Source organism: Urocitellus parryii, chromosome 9 (assembly GCF_045843805.1).
Source record: "Urocitellus parryii isolate mUroPar1 chromosome 9, mUroPar1.hap1, whole genome shotgun sequence".
NCBI classification, from domain to species: Eukaryota; Metazoa; Chordata; class Mammalia; order Rodentia; family Sciuridae; genus Urocitellus; species Urocitellus parryii.
The window spans coordinates 102,322,295-102,347,849 of NC_135539.1; the positions used below are offsets into that span (position 1 = coordinate 102,322,295).

The window sequence follows — 25,555 nt, forward strand, 5'->3', positions numbered from 1 at the left end:
CAGTAAGTACAAAGGGGTTCGGGGATGCTTAGGCAAGGACAGTGAATCTGGAACTCAGGCACAAGAGGGTGAGCACAGGAGATGGAATAGGGATTGTGGGGGAAGGAGGGTGGGAGAATGTTTACAGACCATGTAGAGTCTTATAGTTCAAAGTGTGCAGACTTTGACTTCCTGTCATTCCAAAACCAGAAGCGTGGGGGTAGATAGGGAGGGGATGTTTTGGAACACATGAAGATGAGGCTCTTTTTTTTTTAATTGTTGGTCGTTCAAAACATTACATAGTTAGAGGCTCTTCTTCTGTCAACTGAAATTTATTGAGCATCAGCCACATGGCAGGTACTGTGTTATGCTCTGGAGATCCAAACAAGGAAAGATATTCTCCCCTAAGTTATTCAGTTTGGTAGAGGAGATAAACAGAATCTGGTAGAGAACACACAGTTAACTGTTAAGCCTTTTGGACATTCATGCACAAGTGACAGGTATACCCCATACGGTGAAAAAAAAAGTTCTTGAGAATTTGTAAATAGATTGAAATTGTATCCACTGAACTATATTGAGAATGAACTCTGGGGTATTAATAATGCAGTAAATCTATGATTTATCATCTTGTGAAATGAAAAAGTACCTTCTATTAGTCAGTCTAAGTGTTCCTACTCTTGTTTTGGCTTAAAGTTTACATATAGCTGAAATTACACACCTTGATATGGAAGGACTAATATTTTTCAGACTTGCTCAAGTTATATGGCCCATGAATGTAAGCTGTTACTAACAGACTGGTGCTGCCTCTTTCACCCAGGTCGGTCATATGAAGGGCATGGCATAACTCAAAGTTCATAGGGCTTCATGACATTTCCAAGGCCCAATACAAAGTTTCTTCTTCTTCTTCACTGGAATAGTTTTAGTCTTATTTTTTTTCTACCTAGTTGTGTTAACTTTTCATCATTGTGACCAAAATACCTGACCAGAACAGCTTAGCAGAGGAAAAGTTAATTTTGACCTCATGTTTTTAGAGGTTAAGTTCATGGTCTCCTGTCTCCATTGCTCTAGGCCCAAGGTGAGGCAGAGCGTCATGGAGCAAGAACATGGTAGAGGGAAGCTGCTCAACTCATGGCAGCCTAGAAGGAGGGAGGGAGGGAGGGAGGGAGGGAGAGAGAGAGAGAGAGAGGGAGGGAGGGAGAGAGGGAGAGAGGGGGAGAGGGGGAGAGAGGGAGAGAGGGAGAGAGGGAGAGAGGGAGAGAGGGAGAGGGAGGGAGGAAGGCAAGGAACAAAATACAATTCCCTAAGGCATGCCCCCAGGGACTTTCTTCCTCCAGTCATGCCCACCTGCTTACAGTTACCACCCACTAATCCACTCAAATTATGAATCCATCAAGTGGACGAATCTACTGATTAAGTTACAGCCCTCATAATCTGGTCATTTCACTTTTGAACATTCCTATATTAACATGAGCTTTTGGGGGGACACCTCATATTCAACCATAATACTACTCCGCATTAATAGTTTCATATATCAAACTAGCAGTAAACTTCAAATCTTAACATTTTTTACTTTTTCTTATACAAGGCTAGAAAATGCCCCAAATCTATGCAGTGAATCTAATTTATAAATGTATTAGAAGTGTTTTATGGTTTTAATATGATTTGAGTGTGTCCCCCAAGGGTTTGTGTGTTAAGAGCTTGTTACCCAGCGTGGCCCTATTGAGAGGTAGTAAGACCCTTACGAGGCAGTGCCTGTGCCCCTCCCTCTAGCTTCCAGTATTGCCATGTGATTTCTCTTGTTCATGCTCTTGCCATCGTAATACCCTCTGCCATCAAGTCTCCATCGGAGCTGAGCTGATGCCAGTGTCTTGCCTTTAACCTCTAGAATGGTGAGTTAAATAAAACTATTTTTTTTTATAAAGTTCCCCACTCTCAGGTATTTCATTATCGAAACAGAAAACTGACTAATACAGGGTCCTCCTCTCTCCAGTCAGAATTCTTCAAGGAAAAAGTAATAAGGACTTGGTGAACACCTTGAATCAACCACAGTTGATCTGTGAGCCTACTGGTAATAACTACTTATTTTTTTCCAAAATGAAAACTATTCTTTCCCAAGACTCCCAGAGTTTCTTCTTATTGTAACATTGGTTTTAAAGTTCAGGATTTTGTCATCTAAATCAGGTCCAGCTATGGATTGGTCTTCCTGGGGGTAGTTCTTTGAAAATGGTTTCTCTTAATCTGAAGATAAGTTATCTGCCATCCCTCCTCACACACGTATACTTCATAGATGATGGTGGTAGAGAGAGAACTGTGTAAACACTCGCAGTCAGAAAAGTGGGAGGTGGGATGGGAAGCTAAAGCAGTTACTGATCCACGGCAATTATGAAAACTGAGCTGGTCACATGTTGCCAGTTCCTTGATTAGATTCCAGTCTTGCTTTCTTGGAATAATTCTCTGGAGCTCTTATGTCTGTTCTCATATATATTGGTTCCATCTTTGAATCAGCTTTCCTTAAATAAAAAAAAAAAAGCATGTCTGTAAATAAGTAGCTTTTTCAGCCTCTGTCCTTCTGTCAGAAGATGGGGAGTCTCAAGGCTTCATCCTGTTCTGTCTGTCCTCTTTAGTCAAGACTGCTGACACTTCTTCCGACACAATACTCTTAAAAAGTTTAATGGATTTCCCATGAGTTGTTGGCCTCACCTTCATATCTCTTTACTACATCCTTCATTATCTTGAGCCCTATAATAGGCTACTTATAACACAATTTGGATACTTAGAAGTTCTCTTAATTCACAGTGTCAATGATGCTTGCCTGTAGAACCTTAGAAAGCCCTTTTGTAGTGGAAAGGGGCATCCCCTCAAATCTCTCTGATGTCCACCTTCCATCCATGTCCATCCATCTGTAGTGGGAATGAAACCTAGGGCTTTGTGCATGCTAGGCAAGCATTCTACCAGTGGACTATACTACTGGAACCCTTTCTGAGATCTTAACAAAGACTTGGGATTTGATCTATAGTAACCATTTCTTACTTTGAGAATCCTTTTTGAGAAAGACTGGAGGTGAGAAACAGTTTATTTTGATATCCAGTAAATCCTGGATCCTTTGTAATTCACCTGAATTCTCCATTTTTTTGAATAGTCTTTTTTTTTTTTTAAATTCATCCTTCTCTTCCTGAATTTTATTAAAGGCAGCTTCAAGAAACATTTTTCAACATTCTACCTAGAGATCTTCTTAGTCATCATCTCAAAATCATTAGATACTCAGTCTCTTCTATTTTCAGTATTACTCTAGGCAAGAATTTTGCCAACTGTTCTGCTGGTTTTAAATTCAGGTGCCTTTTCAAAAGCCCCCCTCCCCCATATTTTTCTATCCTTCATGTTCTCATTTCCATGAAGCTCTTCCAGCTGTCATTAAACACCCCCTCAAGGCCCTAAGAACTGGTGGTACTTCTTGGTCCCCAAATCACTGTCACCCATTTTAGATTTTCATGAGAGTACCCTTCTGATAACAAATTCTGCTCTACTTATGTACAGCCATGTGAAAACCACGTAAAAACTTGGTGGCTTAAAACAACCATTTTATTTTGCTCATCATTTTGTGGATCAAGAATTTGGGAAGAGTTTGCTGGACACTTCTTCCTTTGGATCTCTTCTGTATTTGCAGGCAGATGTCGGCTAGATAGCACTGTGGTTAAGGGCTGGAAGTCCAAATGGGTCACTCCCATGGCTGGCAGTTGATGCTGGCCATTGTCTGGGAATTCAGGTGGGGATGTTGACCTCTGTCCATGTGGCATGGGCTTCTCACATCATGGTGACTGGATTCCAAGAGGGAATGTGTTGTGAGAGAATGTTTCAAAAGACCTGGATAAAAACTGCAAAGTTTCTTATGAATTCACCTTGAAAGTCCCAGAATGCCACTTGTACTGAATTCTAATAACTTATATACCATGGGCAGAGCTATTATTTTCTTAATGAGATGGGGAACAAATAATTTTTTGCTATCTTTAGTTTTCCACAGTGACTATCAAGAGTTCTCAAAAACTAGCCCACTCTTGAGAAGATTCTGCTGACATAAGAGCCAGCTGTTTAAAAAAAAAAAAAAAAAAAAAGGGGAGATGATTTGGGGGACTCTCTGGATCTAGGAGAGGGATTTAAAAAATTTTTTAATCCAGAGAACCCTTCTTGCAAAATGCTTTTGTTCTGAAAAGTTCCTCAAGTTTTTGAAATCCTGCAAACTTTTTGAAGAGGACTTTCTTCTTTGGCTCATTCATATCATTCTTCCAGTTTTGAATGCCCTGGACTCATCTGCACATAAATTTTGAAATTGTGTGAATCCCTGTCAGAATGATCCATTTGTTCACTTCAGCTGAACAGTCTACCCTATTTTACAGTCTGCAGCAGGATTCAGTGATGTTCAGCAGTGGTAAAGGCTGACCTTTGTTTTGGTGAGCTGAGTACTGGAAACAGTGGGGTGGTGAAACCCTTGGTCACGTCCTCTGTGTGAGGGGATGTTGGAGGCTCCAGAGCTTATGCCATCCATGTAGGTGTAACGATTCTCAAGGTGTCTGTGTTGAAGGGGTGAAAGAGAAGGACCAGGAAATTTCAGTGTGCCTCTGAAGCAGTCAATCTCTAGGCATCTTGAGCTCCAGGTCCCCAGTGACTGACCTCTATTCTTAAATGGGGACCTGTTCTTAGGATACTTTTTGGTATGGTCCACACTTGGAGTAAACAATAAAAAATGAGGACTTTAATTCTAGAATTACTGGATGTTTGCCTTCTAACTCAGAGTGGCATTCGTAAAAGGATGGGGGTGGAAGCAGGGCTAACCCTAACAGGAAACTAAAGCCAGGAGTCACTTGGGTAAAATTCGAGATCATATGCATGAAATGGTTTGGAATGTAAGAAATCATAACTAATCAAAGTCAGTGATTCCTTGTCATCAATAAGATAGGTTTGGAGGAAGAGACCAAGAAAGAGGAGGAGAGCAGGATTTCCCTATCACAGGGTTGGTATCATGGTTTCAACTCACTGATAAACTGGGAGTGAGTTTTTAGCATGCTATGTTCAGAAAAATCCTGAGGCCTTGTTTGGTATGGGTACAAAAGTGTACCATGATTGGTTAACGCTGTCTTCTAGGGATCCAAGGCTGGGTGGGGCTGGCAGTCTATGTGCCATGTGTATGTCTGTGGTCCGGCTGTTGAGGAGGTTCACACATGAACTTCAGGATATGATGACCTTGGAAAGCTTTCTAGCGAGCAATAAAGTAAGCTAGTGATGTGGCTTAGAATTAGAAACTATTTGAACAGGGATGATTTACCCCTTAAAAAGGTCAAGGCACACTTACCCCAATTAAAAGACCTTTAATGATATGCTGTATTCTGGAAGTCAGAAATTAAAACCACTCAGAATTCTCTAAACACTGGACCTTTTCATATACTGTAACCATTTTGCCACTAGCCTCTTTGACTTTTTTGGCCTCTTCTTTAAAAATTTTGCCTACTTTACTGTCTACAATCCCCAGATTTTATCTAGAATATTGGATGACTTCAGATTTTCTTCCAACTACAGTATTTGGCTCCATTGATCAAGACAGTCATTGGCGTAGGTGGAGGCAACCTCCCCCACTAGGGCAGGGGTGTGTTAGAAGGTAGAGGAGATGTGTGTTTTAAAATAGTACTTAAATTGATTGAAGTGAAAGATGATACCTGGTGAGAAGTTCCCTCTCCAACTGTGAAAAATGGAGAATGTTTGCAATTTCCTCATCTCCTTGAATGGCATATCCAAAACTTGGGTGCTTCATCTAGTTCAGTCCAGAACGTTAGCAGAGAAACACATCTAAATAATTTGATTATAAGGAATCAGAAAATGGCCTCATACCTCTTACCTGAGATTAAGGTGGTCTATGGATCTATGTCTATGGGTAGCAAAAAATGTGTATGGAATAGAGCATAGAGTTTGTAGCCAACTTTCTTGGTTTTTCTCAGAGCCTATTTAAAGTGGCTTTGCATAACATCTAAATGCAATAAAACTTTTATCCCATTCCATGTCATGAAGTCCTCTTGTAATATTCTTTTCACTGGTTTATACAAATATAAACCTGAGCACCATGGTAAGAAAATCAATTAATACTCGGCTCGTCTGCATTTGATGTTGTCCCAAATCTATCATATAGATAAAGCCCATCTATCATAAGTAAAGATAGTCTTTTAGTCTATCCCAGTTCATGTTTTTGTATCAGTTATCAGACATCACAATTTTAACAGGAACCTATACAGCTTGTTGTAAATCTATCATTGTAATGATTTTTTAAATAAAAGGTTCATTTGCTTTAATTCAACAGTTTTATTTTTAATTTTTTGTGGCACTGAGGATTGAACCCAGGAATACTTTACCACTGGTCCACATCCCAGCCCTTTTAATTTTTTTATTTTGAGACAGGGACTCACTAAATCGCTTAGACTGACTAGAACTGTCAATCCTGCTGCCTTAGCCTTCTGAGTCACTGGGATTACAGGTGTGCACCACTGTACCTGGTAGTTTTATTTATTTATTTTCCTCTCTAGAATAACTGTTTTGTGTGAGGTTAAGTTAGATGCTGCAGTCTGCAAAGACTTCAGACATACCTCTATCCTCAACCCTATCCTCAAGGATTATATGAATTTATGGGGGACAAGGGTAGAACACTTCCTCACCCCTTACTAAAGGACACCCATAAGTACAAAGTAGAATTATGGCAAATACCATGAGAAAACTGCAATAACTTATGAAAGTCCAAGTGGTGGAGAAATTGTAAGCGAAGGTGGAGATTGACTATAGGGAGGTAGCATTTAGGAAGAGATTTGAAGGATGAGTAGGATTTTGACATATGGAAATAGTGGATTTTTTTAAAGAAAATCAGAGGTTGGGTTAGTAGCAACTCTATCTGGGCTCTTTTCACAAGGTTAAGAAGTTGTATAGTAAAGGATTAGAAGAAAAGGCAGAAAAAAGTAGAAAAAAACCCCCCAAAAACTGCATAAATTTGAGTACCATTTTAGGGTATTTGTTTATAATTTGGTAAGTTATGGAGAGAACTGATTTTTTTAAACATTAGCAGTAATATCATCAGAGTCAGTAATGGCATGCTTTAAATAGAGTTCATCTCAAATGGGCCTCTCTGTTTATGAAGATTTTTATCTATATATGCACATAAATATGTACATATAAATTTTCACAGCCAAAGGAAAAGGTTGTATATTATGGCATAAAATTATATTTTTTTGGCTCTGACTCAGCAGTCATAAAATCTAAGTATTTCCAAGCATAAGAAAGATGGAAAACACTCTTTATAACATCTTAAATAATTGTATGGAGGCCAATCCTACAGCCCTTGTGCATAAGTAGCTCAGATTGAATTTTAGGAGAGTTTTTTGAACATTTCAGCATTAACTTTTGGGCATAGAAACAGACCATATATCTAATGGCTAACTTCCTTGTGAACTTTTAGTCCCAACTACCTACAATGAAATGTTCATATATGCATTTAAATGCAACTATTAAGAAGAACTGGAACCTTTTCCTATGTCTGTTGCCTAATAAAACAAACTTTCCAAACTAATCCCGAGGGAGTAAAAAAGTGCAATATAAGTTTTCGATTCCAAGTAAAAGGACATAACTGGAAATCACACAAGACTCTGTCAGGGAAGCATTGACATTTGATTCATCCATGAATAAATTATGGTTGTAGTTTGAGTGCTGGGTAATGCCACTACCAATAAAAATTAATGTAAGCTAAACTGTTTACCCAGGACAGGTGAGTTGGAGTCATGCAGAATCCAGTGAACATTAGAAGGGAATATCTTATAAATGTTCTAAGAGAACAAATGAATACTATCATATTTATTTATTACCTTTAATTTTTCTAATGTAACATCACAGAATGGCAAAATTCACTGTTTTTTTCCTTCTTTTTTTCTTCTAAGTTTTAAGACTAAGCCAGACTATTATCAGCCAGAAAATACTGAGAGAAGTCAAAGTTTGAGTTCTGCTGTAATATTTTTGCTTCTCTTACAAAACAGATTAAAATATGGAAAATAATCAGTCTAATCAATATGTCTAGATCTATTAAAACTGCCTTCGTCACTCCAGTTTAAATTTTTTAATTTTTCCAGATGGTAACAGAAGAGGAGAGATGGAGGGGCTGACTTTTAAATCATGATAGGCTTGTAGGTGGTGGTAATAACATAGAATTAGGCAAAAATCTATTGTGTACCATGAAATTTTTATAGTGTTGGGCACTTTAGAGTGATAGGAGGGAGTTTAGAACCACCGCAGCCAGGCAAAGGAAGTGGTCAAGGTTACAGGCAGTAGGGTTGGAGGTAGGGTTGGTCATGGGGATGGGGGCAAAATTCAAAGCCAAGTATCCCCTTGTTAGGAGAACTGCAGGTCTGCCAAACATCTAGTAACAAGAGAGGTGATGTTACAAAGAAGCCTGCTATGGGAATTTTGTTTACAAAATCCCCCTTGGTCAGTGAGATTCTTTATCCTGGGCAACTCGGAGGTTTTCTTCTTCCTTCATATTCAGTTCCTAAAGTAAAACTATCCATGTCTTTTACAACCCTATCTTTTTTTTTTAATTATTATTTTTTTATTATTTATATGTGATGGTAAATGCATTATAATTCTTATTACACATATAGAGCATATCATCTTGAGTAATTCACACAAAACACTTTCAGGAATTAGTCATATAAGCCCTTAAAAAAATACTGAGATCAGATAGAGGTTTTTTTGTTTTGTTTTGTTTTGTTTTGTGTGTGTATGTGTGGGTGTCTGTCTGTCTGTTTTGGCAAGGAGCTATCTGACAGGTCTCCCTAACCAGATCGGACAGCCTAGAAGAGAGATGACCTTCATGCTGCCATTGAATTAGAGATTCTCCCCTTTGATCTCAGTTCTATATGAGATTTTAAATACCATTCCTTTCAAAAACAATGGTGCCCTTGTTTGAAAATTGTTTGAAATCTATAGCTCAGAGACTATTGTGTTTAAAGTTGTTCACTGGTCTCAGAAATTTAGTATTTTCTTTTTGTCTTTGGAAAAAACACACTTTTTTTTTTTTAATTCATGGCAATTTAAATCTATTATTTTGGTTACCAATTTGGGCATATTTCATTGACCTTCAACTTCTACACAGACAACTGAATTCCCCAGTCTGATTCAGTCACTCTGGTTTGGCTCTTAACATGATAATTATACAGTGTAAAGGTTTATTTTGTTTCTCTAAAAAGTGACATAGGGTGCAAATGAGGATGTTTCTTGGTATCTATGTCATGACCTCTAGCATTGCCCCCTAAGAGACCTCAAGGTCACACAGTCAACAATTTCATGTGCTTGGAAATTACCAGCTGGCAAAAACTAAAACTTGAGGCTAGAGGTGGCTTCTAGGATAGGGCAGGTGTGAGGCTGATTGTCCACATGTAGGTAGGAGGGGAAAAATCTAAGCAGAAGAATAGTGTGCAAATCCGTTACCATGGAGACAGGCTGGGGTTCCTACAGGAGTCAGCATCAGGAAGTCCAGCAAGTGGTAGGTGTTGCTTTCCCAGCTATCCAGGAAGTCCAGGTGAGACCAGTTGGCAGTGACCCAGAAAGATACAGACTGCAGGCTGCAGAGAGGACCCACACACAGGATCAGCATTCACCAGCCAGGTTGGAGCCCCCAGAGCATTCTGACTAAGGCTGGGGAGATAAATAGCTCAATTTGAATGCTGGCCCCACCACTAACTAACCACTGGCTCTTGCCAAAATATTTAATTTCTCTAAACTTCAACTTCTACAAAGTCACTAACTAATCACTGGCTCTTGCCAAAATATTTAATCTCTCTAAACTTCAACTTCTACAAAGTCTATAAAATGAGATAAAGCCTACCTTGGAGGATCATTGTGATGTTAAAGTGCTCACCACATGACTGAACTACATTAAGAGTATAACATTTAATAAGTGATTTTTAAGAATTGGCTACTAGGGTTATTTTTAGAGCAAAGAATGTGAGTATAGAAAAGAGGAGTTTAGTTACTAGAGTTAGGATATCCTGCCAGAACAATATGAGAAGAAGGATAACCATGAATTAATATTCGCCTTCTTGGTCTGGAGGCATATTGGAGTGGAACTGAATTTGCATGTGGGTCTCATGGGATCATCTTTGGGAATGAGTAGGTCACAGGGAATAGGAACTAAACAGAATGTTATACTTTAATCATCTAACTGTGTTCACATGAACATGCTTAAACCATGATCATCCAAAAGCTGTTTCTGAGAAGTTAACTCATCATAGAAGCCTTTCCCAAGGTTTGTTATCTACTGTGGAAGCTTCATCCATAGGAGGAGTTTTATGAATCTGAAATCATACCGTTCATCACATTTTTATTGTAAAATTAAAAATATTGGATAGGAAATATATTATAACTGAGAAAACAGTGGCTTCTCTTCACAAGAGACTTGTCACTATTTTCTTCCAGCTTTCCTTAAGTTTTGAGTAATGGAGCCACATCCAGAAGCCAAGTTTTCTGAGTCTAGGCTCTAAGATTTTTTTCCCTCTTTCTCTATTTTGACTGCAAGTCCATGGTGTATTTCTATTTGCTCCTCTCCCATTTCATTTGTTTTAAACAATAGCCTGTTGGACTTTTCCCAAATGACTAAACACTTACTGGGTACCAGAACTCTATGGGATGCTCCCAGCCATGTGTGGTCTATCCCAGCACTGTTAAAAGGGGCTACAGAAGACACACAACTTAGTTCCATCTTTGACCTTGGCCATATTTTATTTTGTTTGAGCCAAAGTTAAGTCTATGAAAGAGCAAATGTAAGAATTTTTGTGAGCTTCAGAAGGAATAGGTGCTGTGGAAAGAACAGCGCTCTAGGGACTGGGCTCAGTGGTAGAATGCTCGCCTAGCATGTGTGAGGCACTGGGTTCGAACCGCAGCACCAAATAAATAAATAGATACAATACCTTTATTTTGTTTGTTTGTTTATCTACAACTGAAAAAAACAAAACAAAACACAAACCAAAAACCAAAACAACAAAAATAGGGCTCTAGAGGATAGTTTGAGTGTAGAGTCCTGTTTTGGAAACAGTTTTTCCAGAAAGTATTTGTGTTCCATAGCAGCCAGGATCAGAGCGAACAGTGATTCTTGTCAAAATGGTATCAGATTTTTCCTCTGATCAGGACCCTCCATTGGTTTCGCTCTCTGCTTTCGTCCCCCAGTATTTCCAGCACCCCACCCTGTCCCACTTCTGATTCTGCCTGGGAGAATCAGATTTCTATGCCAAGTCTGACCACAGAAGGAAGATGCGTGGAGACTGTTTGTTATTTCTTGAGCAGAGCAAACATGCTAGCTTCTCGGGGCCTTGGACATGGAATGGCTTGGAATATTTTTACATGGAGTTTCTTAAAGTCTCCTACTCACAACAGTCTCTGTGTTTGTTCATGTTCCCCCTCCAACTCCAATCAGTCTTTCTCTTTTTCCTTCTTCTTATCTCTCCACCCTCAGCTGCCTGGCTGACTCTCTAGGTCTCTGATCTTGTCCTCAGTGGTCTTTGACCTCCATCATCTTACCCCACAATGCATTAGAAGCCCTTTCCTGGGTACCTCTATAGGACTCATATGACACTAGAATTATCTATTATTGTGCCTGTTTCCCCAAACAGTAAGGGCTTCTTATAGGCCAAGGCTATGTCAGATTTATCTTGAATGTGTGAGTGATGGATTAGCTGGTCTTCAGTACCTATTTGTTAAATAAGAAAAGACAAGGACTGAATTTTGGGAAGTTATTCTGAAATCTGAGGGTGAAGTAGTTGGGAAGATTTTAACTTGGAGGGTGTAGAGAAGACCTGGGAGAGAGTTTCATTAGGTCAGACAGTTTGCAATGGAGACACGGAACTGGAGAAATGGTAGTTCATACACTGTGGGTGGAATTTTCTTGTCTGTAAAAGTTGGATTTTTGTTTTGTTTTGTTTTTATACGAGGAATTGAACTCAGGGGAGCTTTACCACTGAGCTGCATCCTCAGCCCTTTTTATGTTTTTTTTTTGAAACAGGGTCTTGGTAAGTTGCTTGAGGCCTTGCCAAATTGCTGAGGCTGGACTCAAACTTGGAATCCTACTGCCTCAGCCTCCCCAGTCACTGGGATTACAGGCATGCACCATAGCACCCAGCCAAAATGGGGTTTGAACAGCATTTATGAGAGAGGATTTCTATGAGAATATGTCAGATTGAGAACTCAACACATTTTAATTATTATTATTTGAAGAATCTTAGCAGTAATGCTCTATAATAGTGAAGACCAATGCTCTGGGGCACGTTGAGGATTGACTTCCAGAGTGATTTGCTGAACTCCCACACATTTCTTAATCTCTTTTCACCTAAGTTTTTAAATATTTATAATGGAAGTAACAAATAGCACCTCCTAAGATTGTTGTAAGATTATATTAATGCATCTTCTGTGTTTTGACCTGGCATGTAGTAATGGTTTAATAAATGTTGGTTCAACATACACACACACATACATGAGTGGAAAGAAAAATTGTCAAAGTAGAATCAACATGACTTTATAATTAAATTAATGTGCACATGAGCATGTGGGTTTGAGGTAGAGTAAGATAGGAGAAGGAATCTGAGATAAATTTTGTTTCAGGACTGAATAATCCTACAGATGATACCTTGAACCATGATTGGGAGCTGAGAAGCTAAAAGAATTTGGGAAGTTGGGCCAATAATTAATTCAATTTTGTAACCGGTCAGTTTTTTTTTTTTTTTTTAAAGAGAGAGTGAGAGAGGAGAGAGAGAGAGAGAATTTTTAATATTCATTTTTTAGTTCTCGGCGGACACAACATCTTTGTTGGTATGTGGTGCTGAGGATCGAACCCGGGCCGCATGCATGCCAGGCGAGCGCGCTACTGCTTGAGCCACATCCCCAGCCCTGTAACCGGTCAGTTTGAAATGCTAATAGTATAAACATTACTTTGGTCTCGTAAACCAAAAATGAAGTCTCAAAATTCTTAGAGTAATTTTGGGCATCTGTGTATTAATGTTAAGAAAGGAGGGTAATTTCAGATCTAGAATTTATGATTTAAGGACCATTACCACATAAGTATAAAAAATGATAATAGCTAATATTTGTTGAGAACGTTGAATACTGTACTAAACATTGTATATACATTATCTCAATTTTCTCTGCATCCCTAGGAGGTAAATACTATTAGTAGATACATTTCACAGGTAGGAAAACAAAGACACAAAGCAGATGAGCAACTTTCCAAGGTCACCTGATTGAGTAATGAGTAAGGGTTTGACTTCAGACAGTTTTATTCTGGAACCTCCCCTCTCTATTCTGGGACTGTCTCCAAATGAAAGGTTGAAGATGCGATTGGTCAAGACAGCATGGCAAGAGAGGATGTTCCAAGGGGGTATGATTTTGAACTTAACCATCCACAGTCATTCCCTTGACTTTCTCAAGTGAAAGAAAAGGTTCCCCTTTATAAAACCAAAGGCAAGAGTTCCATAGGTGATGTGTGATGAAAGCGTGGGTATTAGAATTTCAGACTTTGAGGTCTTTAACTATCCTAACTGGTTCAGGTTCAGGATAGTGTTGAGACACCAAACCCTGTCTTAATAGCCAGGCACTCTGTCCCACAGTTCACAACAAAAATTGGATGTATCAGGTATGATTCAAAACAGACTCCCACTTCCCAGCCCTGACTTTACTACAGTGTGTATTGGGGTCAGCCTGGCATGGGTCAGCCTGGGAGAATCTGCTGGGCAGCCTGTTTGAAACCTCCAACACTGACCAACCCAGTTTGCTGGGAATTGAAATGTGGTATTTTCGTTATATAAAGTACAGCCATAAAGAAATGATATTGCTTTTCTGTATGAGTCCTAAACCAGCTATGAAGGTGATTTTAAAAGAGAAATTCCCCAAATGTTTAGAGCAATCACAGGATCACTGAGGTAATTACGTAGCCTCCCCAAGTGACTATTTCGAAGGGAAATGCTAGTTTGGATGTGTAGTTTCTGGTGTATTTAATAAATACCACTTTCATTACTAAAAGAACTTCCTTCATAAATGTGATTTTTCTGGATAGAAAGGGAAACGTAGAGGAGCGGACCATTCATTCGGTGTTATTACTATGTATTCTCCATTTCATTGTTACTCTCTCTGTTTGGAGTGGAATCGATCAATTGGGTCATTTTCTGAGCTCGATGGACCATCATCATCCCTGTTTATATTTGAATTGTTCACAGCACTTTGGCCTTTATAGAAAAGAGCTCTGAACTGATGCAAAGACTTCCATTAGAATTCTATGGAACACCCTTCCATCATACGATTTGACCTATGGAGATCTGAATCCACTCAATGATTAACATTTTTTTTTTATGTCAGGGATCTGCTAAATTTTTATATTTCAGTTTGGTCTGGTTTTGGTGTATAAACAGTAGTCCCCTGGGCTGATCTAGTAGGTCTCTGTATGATTCATGACTTACCACATTTCTGTGAGGTTTCACATCTGCTGTTGGAAACAGCCATTCTATATGCTTTATCTCATAATAATTACACAGAAAATTAAAAGGATCAATTCTAATTTAACGATCTTTTTGCTTAACCAGTGTTTTGCTCTGCTTACAGATTGAATCACTTTCTCACTTGATTTTTCTGTAAGATAGGGATCCTCTCCACTTAATTAGATCATTATGAGGTATAACTAGAATTGGAAAACAAAGGTGCTTTTAAAGGGGATCTAACTATGGACATATTACCTTCATTTGAATTTCTGCCATGGTGCATTTCTCTTTGGCCAATCATTCATTGACCACACACTTACTGGACACCTACTCTGTGACAATGGCTCTTCTAGGTACAGGAGATAACACTGTGTGGGGAAAAAAAAGTCAGTGTTTTAGTCAGCATTTTCATCACTGTGAGCAAAAGACCTGACAAAAACAACATACAGAAAAAAGTTGTTTAGCTCATGGTTTCACAGGTTCAGATGATGGTTGGCCAACTCCCTAGCTATGGAGCTAGGTGAGGCAGAACATCATGGTAGAAGGATGTGGCAAAGGAAAACTGCTCAGGACATGGCAATCAGGAAGCAGAGAGAACGCTCTGCTCACAAGGGACATAATATAACCCCCCAGAGGCACATCCCCTCCAATGACCCTCTTCCTATAGCCATACCCTACCTGCCTATAGTTACCACCCAGTTAATCCACACAGGTGGGTTAATCCACTGATTAGTCACAACTCTCATAATCTAATCATTTCACTCTGAACGTTTTTGTATAGTCTCACAAGCTTTTGGGGGACACTTCATGTATAAACCATAACAGCCAGAAAATGTTCTGCTCCCACGAAGCTTGTAGACATAAAGGGCGAGGCAGACTGTAAATGGAATGAATAAGTAAATATCAAGTGTATTTGAAGGTATTGAGGGAAATGGGGGAAAAATAAAGTAGGGAAGTAGGAAGGGAACACTGGACTAGGGACAGATGATGTTTCAGTTTTAAATAGGGTATGGAGTGGGTGGGTCCTCCTAAAAGAGTGACACTGAACATGTAACAGTTATCCAGTGGTGTTCCTTAAGATGTTGGTCCTGAGAAATGTGAGCTAGAAAGGGGTTTCACCATTCACTCAGTTTGGAAATTTTAGGTTTCAGACATTTCCAGTGCTCCTTAGCATATGAAATGATTTGAAAAGGCCTGGTAAAATTAAACCTGTTTAATTCAGATACATTTAACCGTATTTTATTCCTTTTCTTTCCTCCCTTCCTTCCAGGTATGCTAGAGAAACTAGACCCTAGCTCCGAATCCACCCTCAACTGTGGATGTGATCTTGCTGAGTGGTAGTCAGTAGGGTTTTCCAGGCAGGGTGGTTCAGGTAAACAGCATGGATTCCAGAGTCCTGGGCCTCAGTGTAAAACCCTTGGATCTGCCACTTTGTCCCAGAGAAAGGTGAACCTCCCTTTTAGTTTTTGATTGTTTTGATCTAAAAATAATAGTAATGCCAACTATGCAATGTTATTGTGAAGATTAAATAACAATAGCACTTTATAAATGAAAAAGTACTACAGAGATGGGTGTTTCCTGTGCTTTTTTTCTTTTGCTGTTCCTGTACTTGGGATGAGTGGATCCACTGTTCTACCGTCTACGGTCCATTTACAAAGAGCTTTACCAGAGGATCATTGAAAAGGAGAAGGGCTTGAGTTATGGGTTTGTGCAAGGGCTAAGAACTGTGCTACTCTGGACTAGAATCTAAACTTGGACCCTGTTAGCATCAGGCACCAGTTGCTAAATGAGCCACCCACAGGCCATTTTATCACATTAGCTCAAACTTTGCTGTACACTGGAATCAAGTGGGAATTTTTCAAAAGTACTATAGCTTGGTTCCTACCCTCAGGCATTTCTAAAATAATTGCTATGGGGTATGACTCAAGCATCAGAATTTTAAAATCATCCTAAGTGATTTTATATGTATCAGTAGTTTGGGAACTACTGATATAAGTTACTCCTTGTGTTCCTCTTTTTTAGAAGTCTGGCTATGTTAACTTTGTTACTGTAACAAAACACCTGGGATAATCAACTCAAAAAGAGGACAGCTTTATTTGACTCACAGTTTGGGAGGTGTCAGTCCATGGTTGATTAGCCTGTCATTTGGGGGCCTGTGGCAGGCAGCACACCATAAAGGGAGTGTGAGATGCACTAGACTGCTCACTTCATGGCAGCCAGTAAGCAAAAGAGAGAGAGAGCAAGGGAAGGGGATAGGGTTCTAATACCTTCTTCAGTGCATGTCCCCAGTGACCTAAGTTCCTTTCACTGGGCCTTATCTCTTAAAGGTTCTACCATTTTCCAGCATAACAGACTAGGGACCAAGCCTTCAACATATGATCCTTTTGGGAATATTTTAAGGTCCAAACTGTAGCCATGGCCAAGAGAAAAGCTCACAAGTTTATGATGGTTACAAACTGATGAACTTGGGAGGAGAATTTTCTTTTTCTTTTTTAATCAGCTGTTTACTTTGACAAAGCATGGTACCATCATATGCATTTTCTCTTTTAAACCTCCCCCAAACCCTGATACTTAAAGATTACATATTTCATTTGGAAGGTAAAATACATAATTGTAGAAGGCTAAAGAAAATTCTTTAGGAATTTGAAAACAGGACATTTGGAGTGCCTTCTCTGTCTTTTCCACCAGATATTGACAGTCATTGAATCCTCCTGTGGGCTAATGGTATGTTTTCCCATTTTCTTTCCTCAGCTTTCTGGCAAAATCTGAAATGAAGCATGTTTATATCAGTGTCGAATAAAACCAGTGTAAACATTTTTTGGAAGAAGTGATAATAGGATTTTCATTTCAAGCTTAAATCTGATAAAAGAAGGCCTTTATTCCCTTATAAGAAATTATAAGGGAACTTATAGGCCAATACATAGTAATGTAGAAATTTTATGAGCAAAGCACTGTGGTCTGTGGCCTATCAGTAAGGCTGGCCCAGCACTTCACATTTTTCAGCTTACCTAAAGCATTTTCTCAAAATGGGAACATGTGCAGGCAAGTGTTCTCTGCTAATTGTTTATTCATTTAGCACTTACAGTGCATCTACTGTGTGCTGGGCTCTACAAGTCAAAAGATAACTAAAACATCTGTTACAGTAAAGGCAGCCAAGACCTCTGAGCAGTGGACAGAGTAAGGAAAATTCAAGTGTGAGTAAAGCCTCGTTGGTCTCAGTGTACTATAGGAATGTTGATGGCAATGGAGACAAAGAGGGGTCCGCCATACGGGGCTTTCACTGGGGATGCAGCGAGGTGTCACTGTGGAGGAGTTCAGAGAAGAGGTGACTTTTGAAGCTGTGGTTATGCCCCCTTATGCCAGCCCTTTGGGAATTTCCAAACCAGTGCGGTAGGAATCATGACCCAGTGACGGTAGGGCAGGGACTAAAGAGGAAATCCAGATGTGGAGAAGTTGGGTGAATGGCCACCGTTGCAATAGCAGCGAGAGGCAGGAATGAGACTCACCCTGGAGGGTTCTGACTCTAAGTTTAGTGTTCTTTCCATGACACTGAGTTTCCTCTGCTGCTTCAGCAACTGGCAGGTCCATGGAGATGAAAACATAGTCTGTAGCTTGTGGCATCAGGTGACATCTTGATTATTTTTTTCCAGTTGAACCTGGTTGCCAAGGAAAATTCTTTCTCCCTTCTGTACCCAGGCAGGGAAAGTGGTATCTCAAAAGGAAAACTGTGTCTTGAAAGAACTCCAGAAAACCTCATGGGGAAGTAGAATTCTGAGATGGATTGTTCTTTTCTGAAATTTATGCTACAGTACAGCTGTCTACCAATACTTAAAATCACTAATACTATTTTGCCTTGGGTGTTATATAATTTCACAATTTGCAAATTAGATCTCATTCAAATAACTGCAACTTTACTCCAGACTCTAAGTCCTTTATGTTCATATATATATATATATTTTTTGCCACATGTCTTACCAGCCTAACCCATCCCCAATTCACTGCTTGCTGATTCCCAAATAAATTTCTCCAGCCACAAATCTGTTCTTAATCTTTCCCAGGGCTGTTAAAATTGGGCTGTTCCAAAGAACTTTAAAGCCAACGTATCTCAAACCAAATTCATTATTTTCTTAATCTTCTTTTTTCTATCTCTTTAATAACATTTAACTCAATTGTCTAAACCAGACATGAAAGTCTGTGAATTCCAGTCCCCTGCCAAATATCTCTCTAGTTCTTCCTCCTCATTCTTTGCCACCTCAGCTGCAGTGGACTCCTAACTACTCCTTGAAACAATGATTATTTTCCTACATGAATCTACCTTGCTTTATACGCAGAGAATTGTCCAACCAGCTTGGACAAAAACAGAAACCTCATTTCAATTCAGTATTCAAATATTTTGAATAGGCTGCTATATTTTCGTGTTGTCAGTTAAGTGAATTTCTTTGATTGAGGGTTTCATCGTGTCTCAAGGCCATCATTCTGAAAACTGATAATTATTATATACTATCCATGTTGTAGCCAGTGTGACATTTGGCTTCAATGAATGTGTATCTTTTTTTTTTTTTAAGTTCATTTAAAATAACCTGTTTTTGTATCAGTTGTTTTTAACCTTTCTGGAGTCATAAGGAATGTGAAGAAAGTTGTGGATTTCTCTTGAGAACAATATACACATGCTCACTTGGCCTATAATTTCAAGATCTTTGTAACTCATCCATGGATATCTAGGTTTCAGCTATCATAAAACCTGGTTGAGGATCCCTGCCTGATATGAAATTATTTTCATATTTCCATATTATACATCCCTATTTTAAGTAAATGTTCTAATGAATTTGGTTTTTGTTGAGATGTGATTAGCTGTCTGTTTTCCCAGAGTCTGTACCACATCATCTAAAAATGTATTATGGATAGGGCAATGGATTCTTCCAAGCTCTAGGATTTTGTGAGGTTCTTTAACTAGTAAAGGGTGGTAGGAATCAACTTGGATTCTCAACCAGGGGACCTGAATTCTTGTCTCCACATGCTCTACTAACTTTGGGAAACTTTTAGAAACATTAATTCAGGTGTACAACAAAGCACATCTGACATAATATTTTATTTGAATTAATAGCATCTTTTTCATTTCCACTATATTATTTTCCTCAACAAAAACCTGGATAGAAAGTGAATGATATCAAACTATTCAATACCTAAGAATAAATAAAGGAGGGGTGGGATAATCTAAGTGGTACAGCACTTTCCTGACATGTATGAGGCCCTGAGTTCAATCCCCAGCACCACAAATAAAATTAAATAAAATTAGAAGAATAAATAAGGAAAGGAACACAAAGAGAAGCTTACTGAAATCAGTTCCAATAAGGAAATATGCAAAAAGGCCCCTTCAGATTCTAGCTCCTAAGTCTCTTCATTGATAGATCTCTGCTCTTCAACTAGTGTCAGGATTCAATTCAAACTACCTGTGAATTGAAGACATCAGGCAACACAGACTGAATTCACCTATATCAAATTGAGTCCATACAATAATTTGGTCATGTAGGCAAGTATGAATGATGACTAACAACATTTTGGCAGAAATGATAGGCTATTAATAATGGTTATTAATAATTTTGTCTAACGGGGACACTTTGGGAAAATATAAATTTGATTATGCCTTTGCATATGAACTTAGTTTTTCAGAGCTACCCTTTACTATACTGTGGATGAGAATATGAACTTGGCTAATTTTACCTGAGTTCTCTAGAATATTTCTAGTATTCTCCAAAAAAATAATCACACCATGGACCAAATATTCTTGCTTGCTCTTTCTGTCTGTCATATTCTAATTGAGCCATTGCAAGGAACTTGGAGATCTGTTCCATCCTGTGTAGGCAGGGAACTGAGGCAGAGCATGGTTAAATAATTTGCAGAGGTCACACACTGCTGACCAGTAGCCGATCTAAGGTGAACTAGCTCACACATCTTCTGGCCACCAGTTCCCACTTGTTTTCTTATCTTTCAAATAAGAAAGCATTAGTTAACTCAGAAAATGAAAAAAACTTACCAGACAAAGGCTCATATCAGCCCCAAACCCCATAATGATTAATTTTATGATAGTTTTCCCAACACTACAATTATATACTTGCTCACCCTCTTCACCCCCACATCAGGTTCTTCTTCACCATAATGTGCTTCTCCAGTTAAATAGTTTTGTCATCGATCTGACTTGATTGTTTTCTAGGGACATCTGAAATAGGCAGAAACAGGTTTATAATTTCTTCAGTTAAAAGGATAAAGCCTTTGTTACATTAGACTTTCAAATTTTATCAAATTGAAAAGTGGCATCCTAGCTCTACAAAGCGCAGTTGTGTATCAATTAATGTATCAGAAGCTATTTAATGAGAGATAGTGTTGTACTTGGCACTCTGGTAGGCAGACTAGGAAAGACAGAGAGAGAGAAAGCATATTTCTGTCAGAAAGGAATTAAGAGGTGAAGAAGGGATTGAAAAAGAAACCTCAGGGCTGGGGATGTGGCTCAAGCGGTAGCGCGCTCGCCTGGCATGCGTGCGGCCCGAGTTCGATCCTCAGCACCGCATACCAACAAAGATGTTGTGTCCGCCGAGAACTAAAAAATAAATATTAAAAATTCAAAAAAAAAAAAAGAAAAAGAAAAAGAAACCTCAGAAACAATTAGAGACCCGTGACGTTCTACGTAATAGTGAACGTTGTGGAACAATGAGAGAGAAAGATCAATAAACCCAAGAATAATAAATAACAGCTTTGTGGGCAAAATAGGATTTGAACTTGGCCTTGACCAGTGGATAGAATTTGACTGGCAAATAGAATTTAAAGAGGCAGAAGGAGGGCATTGAATGATTGGGCAATGCCATTGGAGTAGGAGTTAACAGGGTATGTGAGATGAACAATGGGTGGCCAGGCTGACTGAACCAAGGGTCCACGATGCCAGTAGTTGGAAATAAGGTTGAATAGGAAGGTAGGCAGGTAAGCCGAAGACTGATTGAACTCAGAGCTCTTGAATTTGAATCCCATCTGTGCACCTTGGAGCATATAACTTCTCCATGCTTCAGTACCCTAGGTAACAGGAGATAATAACAGTCTTCCTGTTTTATTGTTAAGGATATTTAATTTGATTCACCAGTAAGGTTTACTACATTGCTTCCCATGTGTTCTATATAGCTTAGTAAGCATTTTCATGCCCTCTGGTTTGGTTGGGAAGTGAAATTGAACATGCTACAACAATATTAAATGATTATATTTTAGGTGAAGCCAGACCAAAAAAAGACTTGAAAGTAGTCTGAGAGTCTGAACTCTAATAAACAACACAGAGCTGTTCTTAAGCAGAGTTGAATTTAGGGAATCTCAGTTTATAAAGTGTCTATTCAGACCTTTGGAGCATTTGAATACTGTGCTCTGCTCTCTTCTAGTTGCTCAGACATCTCACCCTGGGGAAGGAAACCACTTGGCTGCCTGCACTGGTATGTGGATTGGTGACAAACAGCAGGGACGGCATTTGGTCTGAAAAGAAAAAATGAAATTGGATTTCAGGGGATTAAAGTTAGTCACATTTTTGTGGTTCTTTTCCTTTGCAGTGGGTCTTTAAGGGTCCAGTTCTGAGGTTAATAAAAAAGCTGGAGAACAAGATTGAATATTAACGAGTACCTCTTGGATAGTTACTGGAAAGTTACTATAGATGGTCTCTGAATAGGCCTTTGCCCTCTTAGAAACACTGACTCTTGTCACCTCTAGGCATGGGCTTGACTGCACCAGTTCATCTTGTGGCATTCCAAGGAGACCGATTAGCAGAGGCAGAGGAGCTATGTCCAATTGTCAAGGGTGGAGAGGCACCGCTCAAGTCTTGGGATCTGGCCATTAGTCAATAGTCCTCTGACCCTCTTAGTCTACTTCAGCTAGGCTCTTCTCCAATTCTGATTGTCTGGCCTTTGCATAATTACAGTGTCTTCCCTGTGGGATTTGCTAGTGATTCTTGGACTGTGACGCTAAAGCAAAGAGGCCCAACAAGTTACTTGCTATTTTCATTAAACTTAGCCAGTTTCTCCAATAGTTTACCTATTTAAGGTTAACTATGTTTAAACACCCAGCAGTTGCAGATTATCTTGGATGAGTTAAAAAGTTTTTCTTTCAAGCCATTCTGCTTTTCAGATTGAACATTCTCCTTGGCACTTTATATTTTGCAACCTCGGCTTCTGCTGTCATCTTTTAGGAATTTGGAATCAGAGTAGAACTGTGACTTTACCCATACGTGATGGTGATCAAGGTCAAGCAGGAGTTTGAGGGGGGAAGTCCTTAGCCCATTTTGCTACTCTAAAAGGGTAATTAGTGATAAAGAAGGGTAAAATATTGGCCAAACCTGGTGCTTGATATTTTTTTAATCAGGAACATACCCATGGTGAGTAAAATACACAATATTATGATTAAGTTACAGAAGACATACCAGACAATGTACAAATAACATGAAGTAAACATACAAGAAGAAGTTATCTGTGCTTCACCTATCATGTGGTCACACCATCTAAAATACCTTATTTTTTGCAGAAATAAATATTAAGGAATGTTCTTGAGACCTTTCCTACTGATCTTGGAGAACATAGTTATAAAAGTGAGAAATACAGTACATAGTCCACAGTAACATCTTTGTATTAAAAAAAAAAAAAAGTTTTCCTGCCACTGTACAAAAGTCAAAAGCTGGTTATCCTTTTTGCCCTTCCAAACTCCCCTGGTGTGTCTGATGCCAGGAGCCCCTCTTCCTAAATTTTATGGTGTGTCCACAGAGCCCCTCAAATGGAAGCTTGGACTTTACTCTGTTTCTTCTCCCCTCCCCATTTTAAAAAGGCTTTAAAGAACATCTCTGGGAGACAAAAATAGCCCCAGTTGTGAGAGGCCTGCACACTGGGAATGCAACCGAGACATGCAAGTCAGCAAGTGCACGCCGCGAACATGAGTGTCTGGCCCTGGGTGGATGCTCCTCGCTATCTTGGTGCCGATTCTCTGCCTGGGCCCGGTGGGTAGAAGGGAGAAAGGTTTTACAGGGTGGGAGGTGGGTCGGGTTGGTTTGGGATCCGATCGCCTAAGAATGGAAACCCCAGCATTCTGGCTCAGGGGGCTCTTCCTTCCCTTCCCCCCACGTTTTTCAAATTTATTTTGCCCAGGCGAGGATTGGCGACGGTCAGAAGGGAGCAGTTGGTACTGAGTGTCACCCTGAAGGTAAAATGAAAGACAAAAGATGAACGCATGCTTGCTTTCCTTTTGCAGCGGCTGCGGCGGCGGCAGGAGCAGCAGGATTTAAAGGGGAAAAAAAAATCACACGCACATACACACATATATACACACCCAGAGGCGTCAATTATGCAAACGCAATAATGCGATCAAATCATGACTGTGCCGGGAATTTTTTTTTTAAAAATATAGATATTTATTTTAAAAAAACAGAGAGAAACGCATGCAAACAGAAACGTGCACATACCACGTAACCACCCGAGGAGAACCTGGCAGCCTCTCTCTTCTTCTGCCAAGTTATCATTGAGAAAACAGACAGGCATCATGACGTCCTGGGTCACAGGGAGTGCGGACCGACGCTACCAAGAGAAAAGGGAGGCGCCTCAGCGCTCCGGCTAGCCGCGGGCGCCCCTCTGCCCCTCGCAGCCTGGCTCGGTGAGTGCACAGCCGCTCGGGACGCGGACCCCGGGTGCCAGGCCGGCCCCGTGCCCTCAGGGGCAGAGCGGGGGGCCGTGCCCTTGCCACCGGCGGGCCGGCCAGCACCCCCTCTCCTGCTGAGGTCGTGGGAGCCCAGTTAAAGGAGGCGTGTGTAAGATGTGCAATGTTCCTGCATGGGGGTTTTGTAGACTTTCATAGCCAAAGAAACCGGCTTCGGCTTCTTTAAAATCCCCGACGACTCACCTGATTAACCTGCTGCAGTTCTGACCCTGCCAAGGTAACTGCTCCAAATCCTTATCATCAACATCTGGAGACAGACATTTGCATCTGGGGCATTCTTTATTTGCAGTCCTGGTTGAAATCTGTATTGCTACCCCCTTCCCCCCTTCACTTGCTTAGAGTCTCTTGGAGGAAAAAAAAAAAAAAGAAAAAGAAAAAGCAACCCCTCCCTCAATAACACAACCCTAAGTACTGCCCACCTCTTGTAGACTTGCCTGACCATGACTGCAAAACTGTCAGCGTGTGTGCTAGAGACACAGATAAATCCTAATTGCAATTAGATTTGTTCTTTCAACACCCCTCCCATCCCCCTTCCTGGATAGAGACTTAAGTGCTTGGTAAAGTGGCAAAGAGTGAGGGCAGAGTTCAGCACCGGCACTGGGAGGGGTTAGGGGCGAGGGGATGTGGGGCAGGGGTCTTGTGGGAGAGGGTGGTGCCAGGAGTTGAGGACTGCTGTCATGGGCTGGAAAATCCTTCTGGTGACTGCAGCTGCTGTAGGTGTCTTCCTCCTGTCCTCTACGCTTCTTTCCCTCCTGTCTCCCCAACCCTTTCACCTTCCCGAGGGAGTCGCTGAAGTTGCACAGAGGTCACCAGACCCTCATTTAAGTATTGCAAACCACCCACTCCCTTCTGCCCCTCAAGTGTGTGAGAGAGTCTTCAGGATAGAGTGCCCCCCCTACCCACCCCTGTTTGGTGATGGGAGATTCTCAGGGAGAGAAAGACACAGAGGGCAAAGCTCCACTCTGCCCCTCCTCCCCTCCTCTTCCGGCAACCTTTCCCTAGCTGCACCCCCCTCCGTCTTTCAGTCTTTCAGAATTTTAATGAGCAATTCTGGAAGAGTCCGGAAAGGCCTGCAGACACCCCCCACCCCCACCCCCTCAGTGTTGTGGAATGATTATGTATGTGTTTATTTATTGTGCTTGCTTGGGTTATGTTGTGAATTGCCACATGGATTTGCTTCTGCTAGGGAAGCACGTTTGCTATGTTTGTGTTGTAGAATCAGAACCAGTGGCCATGGGGGAAGAGGGACACACAGAGAAACCAAATGATTTGGTTAACATAAACCAGAGGGCAGTGTTGAAAAAGGCACCCTCTCATCCAGG

General features: G+C 40.2%; 1 protein-coding gene and 1 long non-coding RNA gene across 13 annotated transcripts in view; one reads left to right on the forward strand and one right to left on the reverse strand.

The window, feature by feature from the left end:
• The window catches only part of Esrrg (estrogen related receptor gamma), a 593,548-nt gene that overhangs the window by 16,391 nt on the left and 551,602 nt on the right, over positions 1-25,555 (forward strand). The window contains exon 1 of one of the 7 annotated variants that reach the window (XM_077802281.1): positions 23,436-23,520. The exons of 4 other annotated variants lie outside the window; for them this stretch is intronic. The gene's annotated coding sequence lies outside the window, so the exon portion shown is untranslated. Of the gene's footprint in view, positions 1-23,435; positions 23,521-24,084; positions 24,171-25,555 lie in introns of those variants that run through there. 2 more of the 7 variants (XM_026387970.2, XM_026387969.2) reach the window with 2 other exon arrangements.
• LOC113182173 (uncharacterized) lies at positions 1,296-24,089 on the reverse strand. Of its 6 annotated transcripts, XR_003300689.2 has the most exons (6): positions 23,983-24,089; positions 20,631-20,727; positions 14,766-14,878; positions 9,484-9,617; positions 5,685-5,814; positions 3,569-3,794 (listed from the first exon to the last, which is right to left on the reverse strand). It is a non-coding gene; the product is annotated as an uncharacterized LOC113182173 (long non-coding RNA). The 6 variants fall into 6 exon arrangements; XR_003300692.2 differs by lacking the exons at positions 3,569-3,794; positions 5,685-5,814 and adding an exon at positions 1,296-2,489; XR_003300690.2 differs by lacking the exon at positions 5,685-5,814 and having other exon boundaries at positions 3,569-3,851.